Below are 25860 nucleotides of genomic sequence, written 5' to 3'. Positions count from 1 at the left end.
AGATGGGCGTTGAATCCATCCAAACAAGCAAAGGGGTTGAAACCCTTGTTGCTGTTAGCACCAAACTGATCTGCACAAGCCATCTGGCCAGTTGAGTCAACCAGCCCCTGAGGAGTCCAAATTGCTATCGCCATGTGTAAGTTGATGCCCAGTGCCATGAAAAGTGATTGACAGAGGCTTCAATTTTTGTGTCGATCACTTGACCAATCAATAACCTCTCCCTCTCTTGCAGCCAGATCTTGAACTGTGTTGGAATGGTTCACAAGTTGTCTCTCAGCCTATTTCGTTACATGATGAAGGCATATGTCTTGGCCATCAACTTCTAGAAAGAGACTTAAACACAGAGTTTCTGACACACAGGCGGGGAGACTATCCAGTACACCACAGGACTTCCAAATAATGTCTTATCCAAGTTTAATGCACTACCTGCTGATCAAGTTGATTAAATCAAGTCTTTAAAAATGAATCCTTAAGCTCGTTTTGCTGTTATAATGGCCTTATTAAACTGCATTGTTACTTCTAGAGATTTGTAGCTTGGTTATGTGGATTCAACACCCCAGCTCAAATGGTAAGTTCAGGAATCCTGTTATCATGCATTAAGGATTCTGGCTTGCAAATGTTGCATCACACTGTACTTTTCAAAGGATATTCTTGGGATTGGAGAGGTCACCACGGGTCATAGTTCTGTCAATAATCAAACAGTTAGGAATGATTCATTTCATTAACTATTCCACCATCCTGAATGATAAAATATACATTAGAAAGTGATATCAATACTTGTCATTTGTGCCGTGTAAAACACGAGGGAAGTGGAAATGGGTCCACAGTCCAATAAACAAAGGAAGAAATAAATTATATTTATACAGCACTTCACATTAAGCTCTGAAGGTTTCCAAGTGCCAACAAGTCATGAAGTTCAATAAGTATATCCATGCTGAAATGTAGGTGCAGCAGATTGCCATCTGTGAGACCTTAGGATACACAGTCAGATAAATGGTTGGATCTTCTGTTTCTATGTAGTGTTTAGTTGAAGATTAAATATTGGCTAGAACACTGGGAACAGCTATCCTGCTTCTATAAAGTAGAGACTATTTTATATCCCAACAAAGGTAAATGTGGATTAATTTGTCTTTGTGTAGCTGGATCTCCAACAGTGCAAAGTTCCTCAGCACTGGGTTCTGTGGAAGGGTCACTGGACTTGAAATGTGAACTCTGATTTCTCTTCTCTGCCAGGCCTCCTGAGATTTTCCAGCAACTTCTGTTTTTGTTCCCTCAACACTGTACTAGAACTCTCTGTCTGGATTTCCCATGCTTAGGACAAAAACCCAGGGTCTTTTGAGTCTGAAGTGAGAATGGCAGGCACTGACTGAAGACTGGAAAAGATAAGATGGTGCATTGGGTCTGGCATTATGTCAATAACATTGGAGACACTCTTCAAATGGACAGTGAAGAATTATTGTGACTATTCAAGGAAACTTAATCTGGAGAAGCAGATTCCAAGCAAACACAGACATTAAGTACCACACAGCATTACCTGCCACACCTCTGAACATTCTTAAACTCCCAACGTTTGTTTGAATTCTATATCGAATTAATATGTTGAGATTGATCACTATTGATTTTTTTTAAGATTCCCTACAATGTGGAAACAGGCCCTTCGGCCCAACAAGTCCACACCACCCTTTGGAGCATCCCACCCAGACCCACACCCCTGAACACTATGGGCAATTTAGCAAGGCCGATCCACCTAGCCTGCACATCTTTGGACTGAGGGTGGAAATCGGAGCACCTGGAGGAAACCCACACAGACACAGGGAGGATGTGCAAACTCCGCTCAGACAGTTGCCCGAGGCTGGAATCGAACCCAGGTCCCTGGTGCTGTGAGGCTGCAATGCTAACCACTGAGTTACTGTGCTGCCCGATGTTGATCTCAACTTCAAACTTTCAAAATGCAACTCCAGTGAATTCAATGCAACATGAACATAGTGAACCCAACCCACCTACACTCTCTCCACCTATCTTCTTTACTCTCCATCTTCGGTCCGCCTCCCCCTCTCTCCCTATTTATTCCAGCTCCCTCCCCCCATCCCCCTCTCTGATGAAGGGTCTAGGCCCGAAACGTCAGCTTTTGTGCTCCTGAGATGCTGCTTGGCCTGCTGTGTTCATCCAGCCTCACATTTTATTAACTTGGAATTCTCCAGCATCTGCAGTTCCCATTATCTCCGAACCCAACTCATATTGTCTTTAGGCTTCATTTATAAAATGCATTATTACAAATCTGAGCCCACTTCATCGAGAAGCCAACATGTTCAAAATAATTAATAAACTAAAAGTGGGGAGTAATGTCCTTAAAGAATCAGCGTGCATTTCAGGAATAACAACATTGCTGAATTCTTTCTAACCAGTTTACCATTTGTTTTCCCCAATTCTCTCCTCAATCCTATGGGAGCTGAGATGCAATTTCACAGTCATTTCATCAGTGTCTGTTACATTTGCCAAGGGACCCACACTTTATACTGGGATTAGGGCTTTAAAGTTCTTTGACCTTGGAAGGCATCACAGCCAGGAATGCAAATTTCTCTGTTGGCTGCTATCCACTTGTATGAGCTTTTTAAGCAAGGGCAGTGGGTTTCTGGCTGTATAGTAAGTAATCTGGCTGATGACTCTCCCCTCACTATCCCCCACTTAAGTTATTGCAAGCCATTACTGAACTGTTCAACAGGGGCAGATATTTCCACGTAAGCTAAGAATTGAAAACAGAGCTCCAATCTGTGCAGTTCAGGAATACACTGCCGAGTTCCTTTATCGTCTGACCGAGCAAGGGAGCATCAGCTCACTGTTTAAATGTATTCATGAATCTCACTTGTTTCAACTCTACAGTGATGTTTCCCTCAAGACCATATTGTAATTTTCCAGACCCCTGAACGCATTCATAGCAACTAATATCGCATCTCAGACTCCACTCTGACTTGTTTTAAATTCTCCCTGACTGCTAATTATGTTTATACATGGTCTATTAAAGCAAAATAGATCATTAGTGAAAAGTTCCCTCCCTCAGATATGAAATGATGCCTATTTGGATGATGACAGTGTATTTGAAAATAAACAAATAACAATTGACTAACTCAATGGGAATATATATAATTTGCTTAGGCCTAAGGTTATACCCCAGACTCTGCTAATTGCCTTTCACTGGCAAGAATTCAAATTAAAGTGGTGTATTCTACATGACAAATGGTAGTGAGCAGTCTATTCGTCTTAACTCCATTCCTGGAAGTTTGTGTTATTCATCTATCATAGTTGCTGTTGGGTATACTTAGTTATATTGGAAACAATTTTCATTAACACAACACCAATTTACTTCTGTACACCTCCACTTATGTCGTAGAATGTCCCATGGCACTTTACAGGAATGTCATCAGACAAAAAAAGAGTGAGACTAAGGCACAGAAGGAGATAAAATCCTGACAAAAATGTGACACTTAAGCAGCATTTGAATGGGTGGAGAGAGAGAGGTGGGGAGGCTCAGTTCAGAGAGTTCCAGCCTTTTTACTGCTGAAAGCACAACTGTTACGAGCCATGGTGTTTCCACTACACTTCGTAGGACGGCCTGGCATCAGAGGCCCTTCAGCCCGTCCCACCTACCATGGTTCTTTGCAAAAAATTAATCCAACTCCATTCAGCTTACCATATAGCCTTGAAATACTTCTATCCTCTAATTGTTCAGAACTGTGATAATACTGAGCCGGGAGACAATGTAGATTAGTGGGCACCGGCTGTGTTTAAACAATGCTTGGTGCTAGTTAGGACATGGGCAGCAGAGTTTGGAAAGTTGTGCAAATTTCTCATTTTTGTTGTAGTGCGTTTATAGGCATTATATCAACGTTAGTATTCATTGTAAAGGGAGGTTGAGTTCAAGGTTGAATTTCCAAAAGATCTGCTTTTACAGTACCCACTGTTTTGAGACCCTGTAGTTGGAGGTCCAGCCACAAAGACATTTATTTCATATTCTGAGTTCAGAGGAAGGGTCACTGGACCCTAAATGTTAACTCTGATTCCTCTCCACAGATGCAGCCAGACCTGCTGAGCTTTTCCAGCAATTTCTGTTTCTGTTTCTGATTTCCAGCATCTACAGTTCTTTCATTTTTTTTCATCCATTTCACATTGCCAGGTTTTTATCTGCCTGGAACACTCAAACACTGTTTGGCAAAATGCTGTGAATATATTTTGTCTAGTGGCTGGTTTGTGGGATGGGGAGAGGGGAGGGAGGGTGCGTGATGGTGATGGGTTTGGGCTGGGGTTGGGGGGGGTGGGGGGGGAGTGCAAAATTGGTTGGCGGGATCATAAAATCTGATTGGTGACCTTCCCGATGCCTTCACAACCTGACTGAAACTTTATGAAGGGCGAAGGAAGCTGTGAAAGACCCAGCCATCCGTGGCTGTTCTGAATCCTGTGTGGCTGGAAAGTGGCCTCCTAAAGACAACCCCCTCGATTGTCAGAGATCAGATATACCCAAGACTGAGACCCTACACAGAAATTCTGTTGCAAAGACTCCTGCTGGTATAACCTGGAAATTTAAAGCTGCCCAGGGACTATGAGTTAACACTGGAAACTGTGATAACAAGGTGTAGAGCTGGATGAACACAGCAGGCCAAACAGCATCTTAGGAGCACAAAAGCTGATGTTTCGGGCCTAGACCTTTCTTCAGAAAAAAGCTTTTTTCTGATGAAGGGTCTAGGCCCGAAACATCAGCTTCTGTGCTCCTGAGATGCTGTTTGGCCTGCTGTGTTCATCCAGCTCCACACTTTGTTATCTTGGATTCTCCAGCATCTGCAGTTCCCATTATCACTGGAAACTGTGACCTCTCAGGAGACAAACTGGACCTTTAGTTTCACACAGTAAGAATAAAGGTTTAAAGTCATGCTCGGTCTGGAGAAAGTAGATAGGGAGACAGTTCCTGCATGTACAAGAGGGACACAAATTTCACGTGATTTGCAAAAGAAGCAAGCATGAAATGAAGAAAAGATTTTTCTTAAAATCGCTCGCCGGATGTGGGTATCACTGGTCAGGTCAGTATTTATTGTTCAGAGGCAGCTGAGAGTCAACCACATTGATGTGGGCCTGGAGTCACATGGAGATCAGACCAGATAAGGATAGCAGATTTCCTTCCCTAAAGGTGGGAGCCAGATGGGTTCACTCCCCACCCCAAACAATCATTTGATTATTAGTCCCAGATTTTTTTTAATTGCATTAAATTCCTGCATCTGCCATGGCATGATTTGAACCAAGACCCCCACAATATTACCAGGGCCTCTGGATTACTGAATCTAGTATTGTTATCATGAAGCCATGCCTCCGTTTTTTTTCTCTCGTACCGGCGTGTGGAATGCACTGCCCCAGAGTGTCATGAAAGGCCGATTCAATTGAGGCATTCAAGAGAACATCGGATGGATATTTTGATACAGGGTTTAGGTAAATATTGGGTCAGGGTGGGAGGGTCGGTGCAGACTCAATGAGCCGAACGACCCCCTTCTGCACGGTGGGGATTCTACGATCCAATGCTTTTTTAAAAAACAAAATATATAGGATGCGAGGCTATGGGGCTGGGGGTGATAGAGGGGAGCAGGATATTCGCCCTCGGGTAATGATGCTCTTTTAAGGATTGCGGGCTGAATGGCCTCTTTGCGCCAATTCATTGCGGGTGGGGAGAGATGCACCGAGTAGTGGGAGGATGAGCCAGCACGGCGAGTGGAGTGGAGGGAGGAGGAAGAAGAGGTGCTAGCACAATGCAGAAAACCGAGGCAAGTAAGAATGAGGTGAGGGGAGACACGTGTGAAAAGTGAACAGGGAAAGGGGAAGCAGGCGGCTGCAGACTGAGACAGACTGCACCGTTTTGAACTGGCAGCCCCTGCAGTAAGAGGCACTGAGGAGCCAAATTCTGTGGAAGTCAGGGGGCGCCGTTGGATCATGTTTGAGCTGGAGAGAGATACTGTCAAGACTCAAAAATTCCTGGCCTTTTGTTGCTGGCGTGAGGTAGCGACTGGTTTATACTTTGAGAGAGAGAGAAATAATCAACTGGTTCTTGGTGAAGTTCATGCCCGTCTGCGGATTACTTGTTTCCTCCCCAAAACTGTCAATCTCACTCTAATGAAGTGTCGAAAAATTGTGATCTGGGTTTGACGTTTAAGACCTGCGTTGTACGGGATAAATACAATTCCTGTGTTTTATTGTCCGGCCGAGATGAATAATCTCAATTCTTACAAATTCATCACATTAAAGGGCCCCGAAAGGTGTTAATTTGTATTTTTACTGCTTGCCTTCCGGTGTTGCCTCCACGCGTGTTTTAGGTCCGTATCCAGTTAAAGACAACTCCCCCGGGCTCTGCGATTATCGACACATTATGTTTAGTTGCCTGTGCTCCCCTACCATTTTCCAAACCTGCCACTTTATTCTCAGTGTATTGGCATCTGTGTGATTCTTAAACTTATGTTTGATCACTTCACAGCTGTAAAACAAAACATCGAAGCACGCAGAGAGGAGGTTAATGCTGCAACTAATTTATCGTGAGCATATCACGTTCGAAAACAACGCAATGTTCGCTAATGTACGCCAGCAGGCACAAGTCCCAAATGTAATGTATAATTGAAACAGCGTCACCAATACACAAACGCGCACACACTCAGGCGCCCACAAAAGCGCACACAGATCGACAAACGTGGGAATGCAAATAGCTAAAGACTAAGATTCATCCACTTTGCTTTCAACCATCCTGGTTAGCACATCATTATAAAGGAATTGTCAATTCCCGATTTCAGTCAATCTCCATCAATTAGTCCACAGACCTGAGGTGTGGAAAACCCCAGCGGTAGACAGCTTTGGGACCCAAAATCATCTGTTCCTCACAACACACTACAGGCACCATATGCCGTGTCACAAGCTATTCATATAATAAGCACAGACACCCCTGCATACGAGCAAAGCACATAGCCACATTAACGCATGCACACAAACAATTGCAGGCACTTAATTGGCACAGATTTTCTCCTTTCAAATGGACACAAAAACTTGAACTCCCAGAAACATCGCGTTCAAACAGCGGGTATGCAAGCAGTTGCCTCAAGTAAGGTAAGTATTTATTTGATTTTGCAAATGTGCATACATGCACTCATTAGACATATTCACTGATAGAGAAATCAAGTTGCCAGTTATAACTATGTACATGTACATGTGCAATGTGATGTCAAGATTTCACCAGTGATTTTGTATGAATCAGATTCAATTAGAAAGAAATGGAAGAACTTACATTTCTACACCCCCATCCCAGGATATCCTAAAGTGCTTTACAGTCTTTGAAGAGGACGGTAAGGTCATCAAAAGACTGCTCTCTTTGCGCAGAGAGAGACTGGCAGTGGTTTAACCAGAGGGTCACCATTCCTTAGGCAAGGGGAGAAGTTGAGATGGAGAATCTTCCATTATAACATCAACTGGTACATGCTACTGGTCTCACTGTGCATGACAAAACAGCCATCCAATAAATAAATCAGCCTCCAACTTTGCAGAGTAATCACTTGTAACACAAGAAAAACATCAACTCATTTGCACACGAAAGCTCCCTCAAAGCGCAATGAGGTAATGGCCTGATTATATGCTTTTATGAACCCGCAATTTCAAAGCCTCTAAATTATTTAATTTGGAATATTACTTTAAGAACTGTAATTCATGAGAATTTGTCACTCGATATCACTCTGCACTGAAAGCAATCTTATTCTTATTCCATCCATTTCTCCATTGAAGTTTTAGCAGCTAAATTATTGTTTTTCACATTTTCTGAAGTGGTTACAACAGCATAAGTTGGTGAAACTTTTTGCTTTTTTCTGAAATCGCCGCAGAAGAAAAATACAAAACAAATGATCAAACTCCTAATGACTAATGTTCCCACCCCACCCCACCACACACACACCTTCTGCCTTTCCATTGGAAGTATATTAATCAACTGCTATTTTCTAAATCCCTCAATCTTCTTTGACCATCCCTTCAGTCTCCACCATTCAGTCTCTGTTCACTCCTTCTCCTGCAGGATGTCCACTGTGGTCCTCTCACATCTCTATGTGTATCAAAGATGCACTAATTAAATGTGAGCCAATGTTTACTACCTCCAAAATCAAAGATAGCTCACAAACCTGAATGGACCTCGTAACAGTGTGCTTGCCAAGCTAGGTTTTGCACCTTAACTAGCGTGCCTTGTGTCAGGATAACAAAGTGTGGAACTGGATGAACACAGCAGGACAAGCAGCATCTCAGGAGCACAACAGCTGACGTTTCCGGCCTAGACCCTTCATCAGAGAGGGGGATGGGGAGAGGGAACTGGAATAAATAGCGAGAGAGGGGGAGGCGGACCGAAGATGGAGAGAAAACAACATAGGTAGAGAGGAGAGCATAGGTGGGGAGGCAGGGAGGGGATAGGTCAGTCCAGGGAAGATGGACAAGTCAAGGAGGCGGGATGAGATGGTAGGTAGGAAATAGAGGTGCGGCTTGAGGTGGGAGAAAGGGATGGGTGAGAGGAAGAACAGGTTAGGGAAGCAGAGACAGGCTGGGCTGGTTTTGGGATGCGGTGGGTGGAGGGGAGATTTTGAAGCTTGTGAAGTCCACATTGATACCATTGGGCCGCAGGGTTCCCAAGCGGAATATGAGTTGCTGTTCCTGCAACCTTCGGGTGGCATCATTGTGGCACTGTAGGAGGATGATAGACATGACGTCTGAGGAATGGGAGGGGGAGTTGAAATGGTTCGCGACTGGGAGGTGCAGTTGTTTGTTGCAAACCGAGTGGAGGTGTTCTACAAAATGATCCCCAAGCCTCCACTTGGTTTCCCCAATGTAGAGGAAGCCACACCAGGTACAATGGATACAATATACCACATTGGCAGATGTGCAGGTGAACATCTGCTTGATATGGAAAATTATCTTGGGGCCTGGGATAGGGGTGAGGGAGGAGGTGTGGGGGCAAGTGTAGCACTTCCTGCGGTTGCAGGGGAAGGTGCCGGGTGTGGTGGGGTTGGAGGGGAGTGTGGAGCGAACAAGGGAGTCGCAGAGAGAGTGGTCTCTCCAGAAGGCAGACACCTTGTGTCAACTTTTTGAGTAGGTTCAAGATCCAATTTCATCCACATTGCAGTAAAACAGAAACTTGCTCAGGCTGAGGCAAAAGCACAGTGTTAAGTATGAGGCAAAATGCAGAATGGTGCAGAGACAAAAATACAGTCTGAAAATACTGGACAGATTACAAGGGCACTGTCAATGTAAAGGTGCTTGTTGAGCTCAGAAACAAGCTCCCTTGTGCTTCAAAGTCATAGAGCTTCACCAACGCATTAGGAAATACCTAAGGAATCAATAGGGACTTGTTGGTCACTTTGTAAACTCAATTTTTGCTGGATTTAATCTTAATAGAGAGGCAATGACCTGGCGGTGTTATCGCTGGACTGTTAATCCCGAGACCCAGATAACACTTTCAGCTATCAAATGATTTTAATGTCTTCTCCTCCTTTCTGACATTATTTAAAACTTAGCTCCTGGTTAAAGGTTCACTTTTCCTAAAACTCTTATGTGATTTTGGGTATCAAATTTTAAGACAGAAGGAATATGATCAGGAGGAGAACTTCTGTTCCCTTCTTCTTGCTGCACCAAACTATTAAATTGTGGCCAATGTTTAGCCCCAGTAGCAGGTTTCTGTGTCACATCTCCATATTCCTTGATTTTATTTGTTTCCCTTGGTTTACAATATTCTATCAAATTCTCCTTTGAATATATATAGTAACTAATATCTATACCAATCTACCACAGAGAATTGCAAAGATACACAATTGTTTAAGTTGAAATAAAATCTCTTTACAGTTCTAAATGGTGGATTCTTCAAACTGTGACTGGCCTAATTTCTAGAATTTGCTGCCAGAGAGAAAGTCCTTATATCATTCAATCCGTCAAATTCCTTAAGAATTCATATTTTTCAATGAGAGCACTGTTTATCCTCCAAAATTCCAGGTAAAGCAAGCTTAAACTCAATCTCACTTCATAAGACAATCCTCACCCCTTGAACCAGTTTAGCAATCTTTGCCTCTGGCAAAAGTATATACTTGCTTGGACAAGGAGATCATAACTATCTGGAAATATTGTTTCTGCAGTTTCACCAAATCTCTCTGTCACCATAGGCATCATAGCTCTTATATTCCAATCTCTTTGGAATAAAGTCTAACATATAATTTGCTTTCTAATTGCTTGCTGTACATAGTAGCTTTCTATCATTCATGCACAAGGGCATTTAGATTCCTCTGAAGCAGTTTACCATCTCTCGCCATTTAATAATAATGGCAGTCTTCAGTCTTTCTCTTAAAAATGTGAATAACTTCACACATTATCACATTGTATTTCATCTGTCACTTTCTTGCCCATTTAATTAACTTGTCTGCATCGAATTGCAGCTTTAGCGTTACTTTCGCAACTAGTTTTGTATCTTCAACAACCAGGGGAATAAATTTTGCCGAATAAAAGCATTTTACAGCTCAAAACCATGGAACTCCTTCCCTAATGTGGAGGTGCCAGTGTTAGAGTGGGTGGACAAAGTCAGAAATCATGTGACATCAGGTTACAGTCCAACAGGTTTATTTGAAGTCACAAGCTTTCAGAGTGCAGTGACCTCACGTCACCTGAGGAAGGGGCAACGCTTCAAAGCTTGTGATTTCAAATAAACCTGTTGGACTGTAACCTGGTGTCACGTAACTTCTGACTCCTTCTCGAATAGCATTGCATTTCAAGAGTTCAAGAAGGCAGCTCACCATCACCTTCTGAAGGACAGTTTGAAATGGGCAATAAATGCTGACCCAACCAGCAAAGCCCATAACCCTTGAATGTATGAAATGAAAAGTGCCTCGAGTTGGATTGTTCCCCTTGCCTTTCAATTCCAATTAATTATTTTGCTGGAAATTACTGAAAATGCAAATTATTAAAGGTGCAGCAAGGTCAGTAGGAGACTCTGGTGCCAAAGGAAATTATAAAATTGCTAGTCCAGCTTCTAAACAAATGAAATTAATGAATCATTTATTTGTTCCCTCACCACACCATGACCTATATCATTGATTCAGATTGCACATAGCTGGGACCCAAACAGTAGCCCTTACTGTAAGTCTCTCATTACAGAATGTCATCCTGACTTGTTAATTCATGGACTTTGTCTTGCATCTGTTAAGCAAATCTCTATCCACACTAATATATTACTACCGATATTATGATGGCTGATTTAATACAGTAAGTATTGTGTATAATATTTTGAGAAACCAAACTTACTGGTTCCCCTTATCTAATCAGATAGTGGCTACATTAAATGTGAGTTTCTTTTCATAAACCTGTATTTTTTTCCTGTGTTGGTATGATTTTCCAACTAGATTATAGCATTGTTCTAAATACCAATCTAAATAGCCTGAGGTTCATGATTTTTTTTATCTCCTGTCTTCTTGAATAGCAGAGTTGTATTTTCTCCCCTACAATTTCTAGATTTTGTTCCAGAATTGAGAAAATGCTGGAAGATTTTGCCTGATTTCACTGATGTGAAGTACCTTGTCATTTTTAAAGGCACCACATAAATGTCATATACAAAATAGGACATAAGACATACAGCAAAGAAACAGAGCATTCAGTCCAACATCTAGTTAAATCCATGGAGTTACTATAAATCTTTGAACCAAAGGCACTTAATCTGGAATATTCCTCATTCAAGTCTCACTGAATTAATTCTTCGCAGGCATTGCTCAATGGGCTGAATGGTCTTCTTCTGTGCAATATTGACTCTATAATTTGCCTGTGCTGCTGTTTATACCCTACTTTAATGTCCTCACCATTCTATCAGCCTCATTTCATCCTGTTTTTCCTTCTTTCTCATGTACTCACCTTGTGAAAACACTTACATTATATGCCTCAGCCACTTCCTATGAAGTGACATCCATATCCTAACAACTCTTTTAATTTAAAAAAAGAGTAATAGCTGTTGTTTCTCTGCCTTTTGAAAGTACTTTGTTTCATTATCTTAAGGCTGCTACATAAATTCATATGACCTCTACAGTTTATGAAATGGATACACACCTCCAGTGAAATAAAACAGAACTGTAATCAAATTGTTCCTAATCCAAATTAGGGCTAAACTATGACTATATTTAATCAACTGAACCTCTCTTTTAAATCAAGATGCATTGAAACCCAATAAAATATTGATCATCTCCTTGATACTAGCCTTTTGTTTCATAAAGAGAAGAAACAGCTTTCATTTATATTGTGCCTTTTCTGACCTCCTTCTTTTATACTTTTGTACAGCTGACTAAATGCTTTTTTGAATTGCAATCATTGTTATTATAGAGGAAAAGGAGCAGACTGCTTTCACTCTGGAAACACCCCACAAAAAGCAATGTGATAATAACAATTAATTTGATAACTAATAATAGTTTTTTTATGATAGGAATTTACTAATTGACTTCAAAATTCAGCAGGGTCATGGGATGCTCCTAAGAAAACATATTGAGCCTTGGTTTAGTGCCTTATCAGAAAGGTAGTACTGACATTGCAGCATTCTCCTGGTATTACACTGGGATTGTCATTCCAAACTTTGGTATTCCTATCTCCAAAATAGGATTTAAACCCCATATCTGGTATTCCTGCTGATGTTTTCCACCTCAAAACCATGCACGGGATGTGAGTACTGAAGTGTAGTGCTCAGTACTGCATTTGCAAACTCCAGAACTATGATGTAATAATATTGGTGTGCACCAGACTACTTTGCATCAGTACAAAAATGTCTGCATCACTTTACTTCTAAGGGACAGATTATCAAAACCATTATATTGACCAAGTAGCCCTTAGTACCAATCCAGAAATTGGATTAAGAAGTCTACACAGTGAAAATAATCCAGACTTTGTTGGATTGTCATGAAAGCTGAAAAGTTCACTTGCATAACTTGGGGAAGGAAATTGGCCATCTCTAAATGCAGTGTTCCTACACTTCTTACGTGTGACTCCAGTCTGATGTCAACATGTTGATGGATTCTTCACTACTGTCTGAAGTGACCCGGCAATATATTTAATTGTATCAAATCACAACTAGTAATTCAACAGAAGGCCAATATCCACCAAATACAGGTGGGCAATAAATGCGAGCTTTGCCAGTGACACTCACATATCTGGAATCAAAGAACTTTGTTTAAACAAAGAATAAAGAGGGTTTTTTTTGAAATTCATGATTAAAAGCCTGTAATTCAGCTGATAATGATATGTATGAACTGAACAAAGTCAGACCAAATCCTGAATTCAAGCCCCGTTGCCCTTCCAAGTTGAATAGGTCATTAAATCTGACCATCTAGCCTCGTACTTAAACCCAACTACTCAGAAAGGACAGGTGAGGTTATGAAAAAGGGGAAATAATAGAGGAGAGAGAGTGCAAAAAATACAGAGCAGCAAATAAGGTTATACCAGTTCTCAGTCTTACAGATGTATAACGGCAAAGCAAATTGTAGCTCTTGAACAATATTGTATTTATATTAAACAACACAACTTGAAGCTAAAATGTACCATGGTAAGTAAAATCCAATAGGTGAAATGGAATTAATTCATGTACAGCATACATCAGAGAAGGTTAAGAGGGAACTTAATAAAGGCGCTCAAAATTGTGAATGACTTTGATAGAGTAGATAAAGGGAAACTATTTCCTGTGGCAGACGTGCCTGTAACCAAAGGACAGAGATTTAAAATGACTCGAAGAACCAAAAGCAAATGATCATTTTCATTTTATGCAGCAAGCTATGATCTGCAATGCACTACCTGACACATTGGTGGAAGCATATTCAATAGTAACTTTCAGAGAGAATTGGGTAGGTATCTGAAGGAAAACAATTTGCAAAATGATTGTGAGAAAGCAAGGAAATGTGATTAGTTTGTCATTTGTACAAAAGGGTGGGCACAAGCACAGTGGGCTGACTGATCTCCTTCTGTGCTGTGTCATTCTATTATTCCACAGCATTTGGAAAGTCTCATGTTGTGCTGTAAAATGTATAGGTTTTGATTTTGTTTTACATTAAAGAAGAGAACATTTGAAATTTTACATGAGCTAAGCATGGAGTAGCGAGCAACAAATGTGCTCAGACACACTTTACCAAATAAAGGGAAATCCCATTGTTCAGGGGCTAGCATGAACAGATCAGGCAGCTCACCACCACCTCCTCACAGGCAATTAGGAGTGTGCAATGATGCTGGCCCAACCAGCAAATCCACATCACCTGAATGAATATTTTTTTTAAAAAAGTGAGTAGCAAAGAAGGCTTAAGTTATGAAATGCATAGCTCATGATCCTAAATCACTCTTACTTCTGAGTTAGAAGCTTGTGGGGTCAACCTGCAGGGTCTTGAGTACAAGTTTTAAGTGAACTCTCCAGCCCGTTACAGAGGAGCTACCCAATGGATGGACCTGCCATCCTACAGATAATGTACTGAAGTGTGGCTTTACCTGACCTCTCAGAAGAATATTGAGTATGCATGATTTTGAAGAGCATTGAGCGAGTTCTTTCTGATGACCTAACATGTTGCCTTCAAACCAGATCAGCAAAGAGAGTTTGTGTCTATGAGAGCTGGCTATGTGCAAAATTGGCGGTAGCTTTCTCTACATAGGACTTTAAAAGTTTTTCATTGGCAGTAAAATGATCCATACCGGGATACCTGATACCATAAAAGTTCCAATTTAAATTCAGAATTTTTGTTTTCTACCGTGCTAAGCGGTCCTGTCAGTGTTTACTTTTCCTAATGGCTCTTGAATCTTTGCTCTCTGGGAACCAAAACTAATCAATCTTTAATGTGGATTATTTCTGTAATGGCTGTATTTATTGCATAACCCTTAATGACTAACACCAATCACATTCCCTCCTCTTAACTTGGTGAGGTATTTCCAGCAGCCGTCTAGGTTTGTGGATTTAATCTGTCAGTTTTATACTCGCTATCAATGCTTATTTTGTCAGTGATAATATTGTCCTGTGCGAAGGCATTTCGTTTCTGAACATGTGGAAGTTAATATTGGAAAACAAGAAGCCAGTAGTTGAATAGTGCCAATGATAATCCAATTTCTAATTTAATGGAGTAGCGTCTGATTGGTTTAGACACCTGCTTCCTAAAATGAACGCTGTTGAACATTGTGAATTTCACCTTATTTTCCAAAACCCCGAGTATCCAAATTGCTTTGTCACTCACAATTGCGTGTTGTTTGGACTGTGTTTGTGGGGTTAGCGGTCGCGCCGTGAGTGTGTGGAAATTCTTTGTGGAAACATATATCTGAAAATGGTACGTATATACATCATCAGTGACTGTCCGCGTTGACTGTCCTTCTACACCACCGTAGGTGCGTGAGCGATTTTACATGTGCCCATCTCTGATTGTTTCTCAACGATTGACTGCCTGTTCTTCATCAATCTTTCACAAGCATGTTTTCCCGAATGGCCAGCACGGTAGTATGCCTTCACTCTGCACACAGGGCTGTTGTGGTGCGGCGGTCGTGTCTCTGTCCCTGAGCCAGAGGAGCCCACTTCAAGCCCCATCTACACCGGAGATGTGAACAGGTTGATTAGGGAAAAGAATGTCTTTGTATGGTAGCGTGAGACTGACAGAGAGAGGGAGGGAGATAAACTCAAGAGTGAGAGACTGAGGGTGGCAGACTCTCATGCTGTTAGCGGTGTGTCTGTGTGTGTATGTGAATGAATGTGAGACTGTATAAGCCTTACGTTACCCAGGTGTGAGAGTGAGGACCAGCTCCAGTACTTTCTGTGTAGATGGTGGATAATAAATGATGAAAACTACATCCTCGTCAACTCTGCATCAGCGTTGTTGATCTTAATTTAAAGAAATAAAAACGGCGTGGCGTTAAATCCCACATGCAAGTGATGTTGTTAATGAGATCTCTCCTTCACCTGTAGCGGTCTGAATGCTCTATTAACACGCGAAGGTAAATCTGGCGATGGAACTATCGGCATCACATCCATTCGATCGCATTGACAGTTACATTGAATAGTATATACTGGGCGATGCAGTTCTAGCCCGGGCTCCGTGTTAACTTTAATTACATTCAGGTTAGTTAAAGGGATACCGAGATCTCTTGAAATTCAGACAGTAGCCCTACCGGCAAGCACCCCTTCCCCAATCCCCATCAGAAGTGACTGCAGTGTTAGGAGCTGGCTCTGTATTAAACGCTGAGCGTAAGACAGCGATAGTCAACAGTGAAGTGTTACGCATGATCGGTTATCGTCCTCAGCGACCTTATAGCCAGGAAGGTAAAGTGTGTGTGTGTGTGTGTCTGTTTATGTGTGTGTGTGTGTGTGTGTGTGTGTCTCTCTCAGACACACACTCACACAGACACACGACATGAAAGAGGCTCGCATTAATTACGGAGCTCCAGACCTCCCTTCCAACAGTCCAATAACAGCTGTCTGGGGAGGCTCATTGCCACGAAGCCAGCACCAGCAGTTCAGGAGAGTCAGCAAGACACAGTGTGCAGCTCATACATTTTTATAACTGAAGTTATTTTGAGGATTCCTTCGACCAGACAAAGGAAAGAACACTAGGCTTTTTACCCTCCCAAAAAAAAGACAAGGGGTGGGAGGAGGGTTGGAGGGGAATGCAGTGCAAAACCAGAGAACGAGATGTGGGGAAAGAAAAATAAAGACATATTCATTCTGTGTCTCACCTACCGGCAGAAGACGACACTGGGAGAACCAGACGGTTTGGTGTGAATGACGAGCTGTGAAAAAAATTGGGACCTTGCTGGCGGACTCGCGGTCTTGTCTGATCCGCGGCAACTAGGAAAAGGAATCACCTTCGCTTGCGATGCTGTAATCTTCCACCACTTGCGTTGTTATGTTTCTTGCTTTTGGTTATTCAGATGAAGCAAAGAGAGAGAGAGAGGAACAGATACACCGAAGAGGGGCCCGTCGCTACATTGAATAAGGTAAAGTGTATGTGTGTGTGTGTGTGTGTGTGTGTGTGTTTGGAGGATATGTACAGTTGCGTGCTGAGAATGTGAATTCTGATCTCTATAAAAACTGATCGCTGAACTGGGGAGGGTGGGAAGTGGGGGAGAGTTAACTGAGACAGGGTTTTTGAAGGGGCTTGTTCAAAGTTGAACTCACTCTCCCCCAGACTCAATGTTGCCTTTGCAGCGCCGCCCCCCACAGCCCCCCCCCCACCCCCGTCGGTAATTTAGAGGCTATGCATTCCATCAATGTGGGCCAGTGTTTGGGATTGATTGAACATGTTCACCACTCGGCGCATCGCAGAGAGCCAATGCTGGAGCTCCAGCCCTTTGGAAAGCTTCCCGGCTGCTAACAGGCGGTGGGATTTTGTATCCTTTTGACATATTGCAAAAAAAGGGAAAAGGATCGTTCCTGCCATTGCTATCGCCTCATATAACGGGTAGGACAGGCAACATTCCAACTTTCATTTGTGATCTTCACTCTGCATCGGAGCGCTTCGTTCACCCGCTTTTCTTGTTTGTCCTTTATGTCGGATTGACTGATTTCCATCTATCTTTCCAAGTGCTACAGACCCCTCTCCCCTCCTTTGCCAAGGCGCTTGTTATTCGGATGTACATACTGGAAAGGCTAATGAGTTAGCTCGCCGCACCTCCAAACCGCTTCCCCCCTTGTTTCATTTAAATGGTTAAACACATACTGAAGCGTTTATGGTCCTGCATGTCCCTGTCGATAGGCAGTGAAAACCCGTTCATCTCCGCTCACTCTAAGTCGGCTCGATCGTTCAAAGCTGCCAACTCAAACGGCGCCCAACAGGAAAACTAGACGCTTTATCTACTCTTAGTGTTCTATATATTTCACACATAGAATCGGAAAGCAGCAAAATAGGGTTTATCGTGAGCTAAGGTGTGTCCACGTCCCCCACACATTTCGGAGAGTTCTCCCCGCTAACCCCGCAGTGCATGAATCCCTAAAAGACCCGGTTCTCAATGAGTAAATGTACATTTTTGGCATTTAGGGGTGACGAGTATACGTGCCCCAATAGCAGGGACATGAGAAAGCCTTCTGTCCAAACACCCCACATTGTATTTTATTTACTCTTAGAGCTTCTGTGGCGCTTCTTCAGCCGGCGAGTAACGTAAAGAAGCAGTGATAACAATTAGGAAATGAATGCGGGGCACAGAATGGTTTCGGCATTTTAATGTGATCCAGTTTAAGGGTGACAAAATCGCAATGTGCTCTCTACAAGGGCCATGTAGAAGCTTAATGGGATTTGGTTGGTGAGGATTGAGGTATGAAATCACACCCACACTGGAATGAGGCGCTGTTTTATCTCTGGTACTTGGACGCATTTATTAGGAAAACCAACAAGAGTTCAGGTTCTTTTCCTGTCGCGTTCACAGGTGGGAAGTGTTTTAAGTTACAGGGAAGTTGACAAATCTACTCTCCCTCTTCCCTCCTTTGCAGATAGATAACTTCTCCAATGCTTCTCCAAATCCCCTTTTTATCCCCAGACAAGGTGAGTGTGGGAAGGCTCATCAGCTTCCTACCCCAAGCCGCCTTCCAATGCTAATCATGCGCCGGATAAAATCCGCCCTTGTTACTTACAGTCACTCACTGAGCCACCACAATAATCACCCCCCCCCCCCCCCCACCCCCCACGCCCTCCTCACCTTCTCTTGGCTAACTCCTCAGTGTTTTTCTGCCTTTGACTGTCCCCAGTTTCCAGCCCAGACTTCTCCTTGCGCGGGGATAACGGACAGTTGTTTAGCTTAACTGACGAGATGCTCAACTGGCAGGAGATTCTTCCTTTTCTAAAAAAAACAAGAATAAATACAAACTTCTTCAGGTCAGGTGCAGGTGGGAGTCAGGATGAAGTTATAAATTACCTACCTTTTTTAAAATAAAGTAATTAAGATGTTTCCGAAGAAGTCTAATGATGAAAAGGTGTAGTAACCGCTCTATTTTTAACTGTAACTCACAATTGCCGAGATGATAAAGCACATTGCGGAGTGATGCCTCCCTCTCTGATTATCAACAGTGAATATATTTGACAAAGTTGAGCTCAGGAAATATTGCGCAAATATAGCCTCGACAGTGACAGGTCACAGGTGGAAATTCAACCTGCCCTTTGAAAGAAAGCGGCTGGAAACTAAATAAAAGGACACCGAAACCCTTAATATCATGGCCCCTGTGGTTAATTATTTTTCATCCACGCATCCGTGAGGTGCTGTTTGCAGTATTAGCGGGTGCGACAGACAACCGGCATTGACCAGGAGTAAATCTGTTCAGACGCTAGCAAGCATCCCTAGATAAATGCGACCGGGTTTTCAAAAACCCTAGAAGCGCAAAATCGCTTCGTATCTTATACATACACTGGGCTTTATAATGTTCCGTTCTGATCCAAAAATAAAGCATCTACCACGGGAACAATGTCACCTAGACTAAGACTATTGCATCAGGATTCACAATCTGACGTTAGCAGGGTTTTTTTTCCCCGCCAGTCTAAACTCGTAGCCTTCACAAAAAAAACATAAAGTGTGCTAAAACCCTTTTAGCGGTGAATCCATTTGAATCTATTAAACCCCTCTTTAATTAAATATATGGGAGTTAGAGTTGTACAGTGTATAACTGTCACGATTGAAAGGCTTCAAAATCCAACAATCAGCTTTGCCATTGGAAATTTAAATATTAGATCTGAACGGTGGGCAAATATAATAGAGTGCACGGAATGTAGTTTTAATCCTTTTTTTTCAATTACGCTTTTATTCCAGGATGAGTATTACAGTGAAAATGTTGCCAGAAAAGGAACCTCCTTTTTAACACTGATAGGAACAAGCAGTGTCTCAAACAGTAGGTAGTGCAGTGTGCAATTAAGGTGTGCGTGTGTATGTGGGGGGGGGGGGGGGCCGCAGGCTGGGGTGGGACAAGAATATAAATATTCACCAACTCCAACCACAGCATTTTACATGAGGTGGTGACTGTATGAAACAAGCCAGGAGCTATTTCACATCTGCTTCCCTGGATGAACAAAGGTATGAACGAATGGGGCTCTCCCCCTTGACTATGTACAGTAATGTTTGTATCTCGCTCTGCTCCCCTACCCTCAGGTGCTGTTTCTTATTGGGTCATCGGACGTAAACCGAGCGACCACTTTATAGTTGTGACTGAAGGCAGACTGCGTTTGAGCGCCAAGATTGTAAGGTTTAAGACAGCAGTTTGGTGCAGACGGTGGCAATGATAGCCTAGATCTAATCCTGCCCTGGCACGCCATCCAGTCAGACCCACCATTTTTCCAGTGGGAGTCTTCGGATCGAAATAGGTGGCAAGGATTATGAAATCCTTTACCCACAGTGAACCTGACTCCACTTAATGGTGCATTCCAGGCGTGCGCTGAACATTGCTGGGGGAAGGGTGCTCTGGAGAGGACGTTGAAGGACACATGTGTCAATTTTGTTGTATATTTGTCTTTTTTGCTTGTCCACTGAGAGGTCTACACCCTTCACAATTGGGACAACCTTCTCATATGTGCTAATTAACCCAGCCTACTATAAACCAATTTCTTTTGCGTGTGGCTCTAAGTACTACCTCACAAGTGTGTGGCTTTGTTTCAAATGTTTGTGACAATTATAGTTTCGTCCTTATCCATAATAGTATTTGCACTTTTTGTTTGGAATGACTGTGCTGGGTCCTGTAAACATGTTTCAGGCAAACGCAAATGCATCAATGATATGACTGGTAGAAGAAGACTGTTAAAGCTTATCGTAAGGGGACCACGCAGAGCTGAGGGGTTTCAGTAAGTGTCCAGATGAGATTTTCAGCCTAGGTCCCGATTGCTTGTACTGATGGATGAATCTGATTACAAAACGGTTGCTGGAGGGACAAATCCTGACCAACATTATTTCGTTCCTCCTCGCCCATAAGAAAAAGTAAAAATCCCAACCCTTAATTTCTTTAAAGATGTTTGATCCATCTGAGAAATTGAGGCTCATTTGGCCCAACCTTCTGAAAACTCACGTTTCGGACCAAAAGAGGAAGCATTTACAGCATGGCATAGTCTTATGTAACAGGGTGCTGGGAATTCTTCATATCATTAAACTAAGGTGAATTATAGGAAGCAATTATTGGAAAATAATGCCAAGGCTTAAACTATGACATATATGCAATACTATGATTTAACATTCTTGAGTATAACAATATACTAAGCTTTGCATAACGATGATAGTCCTGTTTGTTTTATTCAATACAGTTGTTGCTGTAAATATAAATTTTGCGTATATATTATTTAAAATAATACTTTACTATAAATTTTAATATCATAGTATGATTTAATGGGATTTTAACTCGCTCTCACATAATAAATTATACATTGCCTTACATGGGTTTAATATTTATTGCATTTACAGTGCATATTCACTCGACCATAACATCCTGTTTAAATAGTATGGAACATTATATATAGTATGATAGTGGGTAAATACAATTGTGAAAGCTACCTTACATTCCAAGGCCAACTTCAAGCCATTTGTTAGCTTCATCTGAGCCCCAAAATAATATTGCAGCTCTGAAATTGGTTCCGTTGTCCGCTATGTGCAACAAGCTCTGCTGAGTAATCAGTGAGGGTGGGGACTGGAAAATGTTCTCTGTCTGCTTTAACAGACTGCAGCTATCATGGCAATACTCGACAGTTATTGTGTGATGTTGTCATTGCTGAGGGATTAATAATTGCAATGTAATCGCTATGACTGATAGTTATCTCTTGATTACTGGGGATAAGCCAGCCAGTATGTATTAAGTTATCGCATGAACGTCATAATCACCAGTTAAAACTTACTTTCAGCCAGATTACAAAAAAACTATTACAGTTTGTTAAAATGCAGTTAATAATGGAAGTAAGGGAGATAATCCACATTACAGGGGCTTATATACAACAATACTTGTAGTTGATATAATTCTATGTCTAAAATGCCATAAAGCGCGTTGCACAAATTCCAATGATACGAGTGATCTGTTAATTGAGCAGTTTTGTTGAGGTGAGACCTGTACAGAATACAACTTAGATTTCATTATATTTCTTCGAATTGTTGGAAATTACAATCCCATTTAAATCACCATGTAGGACCCTGGCTTGGTTCCTTACCTGAAGGATGTTAACTTCTGATACCGCAGCACTCCACCAGTAGAGTGTTGGACTGTAAGCACAGATTGTGCATTAATTCTGATACCGGCTTTGGATCCACAGATATCTAACCTGGAGCACAAGCATTATCAACTGTGCCAGGTTAACACAGTGGCTAATTAACTCCCCATTTTGAATTTAATCTTCTGGTCACCTAATGATAGGAATTGTTCCATTGTCCTTCAAAGGGTACAAAGGAGAGTAGAATAGAAGGAATTAGGGCAGGTTAAATAAATTGAGGATATTTTTTTCTAAACAAAAACTGGAAATTTCTGTGCAATTTTACTGAAATGTTCAAGATTGACCAAATTTAATTACGAAAAAGAACCAGAGGGAGTTCGAATATAAAAAAAACAAAAGTTTTTACAATCCAAAATGTACGGCCTGTGCGGATGACGAAATTCGGTGCAATTGCAACTTTTAAAAGGAAGTTGTTTAAATATTGAAGAAAATGCAAGATTATAAGGGAAGAGAAAGCGAATAGCACTGATTTTGTTTCCAAAAAAAAGCTGGCATGGTTATAACGGGTCATGTAGTTGTATGATTCAATATTCAAAACAAAAGTTAAAATTACTACAGAAATATTATTGATGATAGCAAAAGTTCAAACACCCAGCAACTTATTTTTAAACAGACGTTTAATTAAAAGGGAAAGGCTGTGACAAAAAAGTGTTAGGCAAATAGCAAGGAGAGGCGAGCAGTTTGGATAGGGTAAATACAATGTCGTCGGGGTAAAACGTCAACATTGACTGAAAAACTTCACATAATGGTATAATAAAACAAAGCACTGTGGATGCTGGAGATTTTTGTGTTTTTCAGGGAATGAAAAAAAAGTGTTTTAAGGAATGATAAAAAAAATGCACGTTCCTTCATATATTACTGTTAGGTGAAGATGAGTGAAATTTGCTAAAGATAGATGAGATTTTTTTTGGATCAAATGGCCAATTTCTTCCTGTTGCCAAAACAAAATCCTGTTTTCTTTATTGACGCTGCAGTGAGATTTGTCCAAGTAGACATTTATTAACACAGCAATGTTATCAAAGGACAAAACAAAAGCCTAGAGAAAGAGTCATACTCAACTTGTCACTGGGTGTTATATTAGTTCGTTGCATTATCCCCAATCCAATCTCAGGTAGTGAATGCAAAAATGGAGTTGCCAATTACCTTCATTAAGTGTTATGCTAATACTTGAAAAATATTTACCCACTGGATTCACCACATGGAAAGACTTCAACAGTAGCACCTTATCTGGGTGCATTGTCACCAAGGTAGGCATGAAGTCCCAGATATATGAGCATGTGTTCTCACATCTACCCTCCCAGTCCAAAACTATTGTTCTAATTTCAGAATCTCTTCATCAACTGTAAAAATGCTCACCTAAATTGAGGAATACTAACAATGTGCGCTAATGTAGTGCCTGCGATGCAGAAAATGTCCCTGTGTGTTTCACAACAACATTATCAGAAAGAGTTTCTTTGAAAAAAACCCACTTCTTTAATCAAACTATTCTGAGATGTTATTAGACACCTCTGGAACAGGCGGGACTTTAACACGGGCCTCCTAGCTCAAAGCTGGGATACTATTACTGCACTACGACAGTCAGAAAGAGTTTAACACTGAGCCACATGAGGAGATATCAGGTGCTCAACTGGTTAGTCAAAGATATCATTTTCAAGGTGCATCTCCAGGGATGAAAGTTAGACAAAGAAGTACAGACGTATGGGAGGGCATTGGCAGCTGGAAGCCCAGTCACTGATGGAAAAGAAATGAGAGTTAGAAATAAACAAGGGAACGGAATTGGAGATTTCAGAGCTTTGTAAGGTTGGAGGAGAAAACAGAGACAGGGATTGGTGAAGTCCTGTACGGCTGTAATTTTGAGATATCTTTGAACACAGTGTCAAAGTTGGGAGTGCATTCCCAAAAAATTAACGCTTCTATGAGGGAGAAGGAGATAAGTCAAGAGGTCATTTTACACCTGTAAACATTTTGACTTTCAGTCATGAGACTGGGAGCATATTTGACTTTACAGTTAAGCCAGCGGGATCTGTAATTCAGTGTGTGGCCTGACATCGTCTCTGGCAATGTCACTTCGGAATAAAGTAGCCAGGACCTCATTGAAAAGAAATTGATTTGAAGCTCCCTGCTTCAATTGCGATGAAACAAAAGAAAACCCCAGCCCTTTCAATTAGCAATCAGTACAGAGAATGCAAAAATGCCATTGGTTTGTAATTCAACAGGCTCTTCAAGCTTTTTTTTCTGATTTTCATAACGTCACCATTCTCTTTCGGCTTGGTTTAGGGTTAAATGAAAAATGCATTCGTACCAACTCCCCAGAGCGTTTCTACGACTGTCAGATCAGAGGGAGAGTTTATAGTGAAGTTAGTTTCAACCTGTGAGTTCCACGTATTATCTTGTCAAGAAACAGCCTCCAGTGCAGTCAATAGTCGAAACCTAATTCACTGTAACTCTCAATTTCAACAATAAAATAAAGATCCTCTGATCTCACTGTACAGTCCCCCAAGAGATGGGTAGGTGTTAGTATTCTACAAACTTTTGTCCCTCAACTGCTCCTTTTTGGATACCATGTCCAGCCCAATTCTCATGCGCAGCAGAAATGTCCTTTAAGACGAAAGTAAAACACAAAAAAAATTGCTGGAGAAACTCAGCAGGCCTGGCAGCACCTGGGGACGGAGAAATTGGAGTTAACGTTTCAAGTCCAGAGCTCTGATCAAGAGCCATTTACACACGAAACATTAGCTTGCTCTCCTTCAAGCTTTTTTTTGTTTGTTTTCAGTACAGATTCCAGCATCTGCAGTAATTTACAAGTCCAGTGACCTTTCTTTAGAACTCTGGACCCGAACCTAAACTTCCTTCCTACAGATACTGCAGAGTTTCTCCACGCAATTCAGTGTTTAGTTTCATTTGTTTCTCTCTCTATGGGAGCACACTGAACGAAACCTGGCTCATGATCCCGGACTGTGAATGTCAGTAGGCTGTATCCAGTCGGTGTGCTCTTTCCCAATTGCAATCATGTCTTCATTGCACGTCCACAGACGTAGGAAGATGCAATGCAGCATCTGGATTCTGTCCCTTCCGCTGATCTGCGCTTCAACTCCATTTACCGCCTCCTATCAGTTACTGAGTAGCTCTGAGGGTCACTGGTCTGTTAACTCTGTTTCCTCTCTCTCCCCACGGATGTTACCAGTCCTGCTCAGTTTCACCAAAAATTTCTGCTTTTGTTTCATTCACATCTCCAGCATCACCGTTCTTTATTTTAGTTTGGAATCCATTTCGGTTGTGCCGCCCACCTCATAAAGTAAAAAAAAATGTATCAGTCACACAGTCCAGTCGAAGATATATATGACCAGCTGTCTCTGATCATTGGGCAGTCAATTTTTCCTCAGGTTAGAAAAACAAATGTTCAAAAAAGTGTGTAGATTTACTTTAAGGCAGCACATTGCACATTTAGTGGCTGCTTTTGCTACTGTTTACAACTCAGGAAGAATTATGCTAATATATTGCCCTGCCCCAGCACACTATAGTTTATGAAGTACTGTTGAAGGTATTATCATATTGTCAGAAAGTCACCATTGCCCTAACAAACCATAGGGCTTCTCTTTCATGTGAAAGAGAAAGAGACATATGGTGA

General features: G+C 41.7%; 1 protein-coding gene and 1 long non-coding RNA gene across 6 annotated transcripts in view; one reads left to right on the top strand and one right to left on the bottom strand.

The window, feature by feature from the left end:
* The window catches only part of LOC125460017 (uncharacterized), a 30441-nt gene extending 11293 nt beyond the window's left edge, over nucleotides 1–19148 (bottom strand). The window contains exons 1-2 of the long non-coding RNA XR_007249157.1: nucleotides 19015–19148; nucleotides 18706–18846 (exon numbers count right to left, since the gene is read on the bottom strand). This is a non-coding gene — a long non-coding RNA (uncharacterized LOC125460017). The remainder of the gene's footprint in view (nucleotides 1–18705; nucleotides 18847–19014) is intronic.
* The window catches only part of LOC125460015 (cadherin-8), a 266186-nt gene continuing 255645 nt past the window's right edge, over nucleotides 15320–25860 (top strand). For 2 of the 5 annotated variants that reach the window (XM_048547045.1, XM_048547047.1), the window contains exon 1: nucleotides 17308–17474. The gene's annotated coding sequence lies outside the window, so the exon portion shown is untranslated. Of the gene's footprint in view, nucleotides 15354–16944; nucleotides 17011–17307; nucleotides 17475–19864; nucleotides 19886–20008; nucleotides 20068–25860 lie in introns of those variants that run through there. The other 3 variants (XM_048547044.2, XM_059651774.1, XM_048547046.1) reach the window with 3 other exon arrangements.

This window comes from Stegostoma tigrinum, chromosome 16 (assembly GCF_030684315.1).
Source record: "Stegostoma tigrinum isolate sSteTig4 chromosome 16, sSteTig4.hap1, whole genome shotgun sequence".
NCBI classification, from domain to species: domain Eukaryota; kingdom Metazoa; phylum Chordata; class Chondrichthyes; order Orectolobiformes; family Stegostomatidae; genus Stegostoma; species Stegostoma tigrinum.
This window is presented reverse-complemented; position numbering and strand designations above follow the sequence as displayed.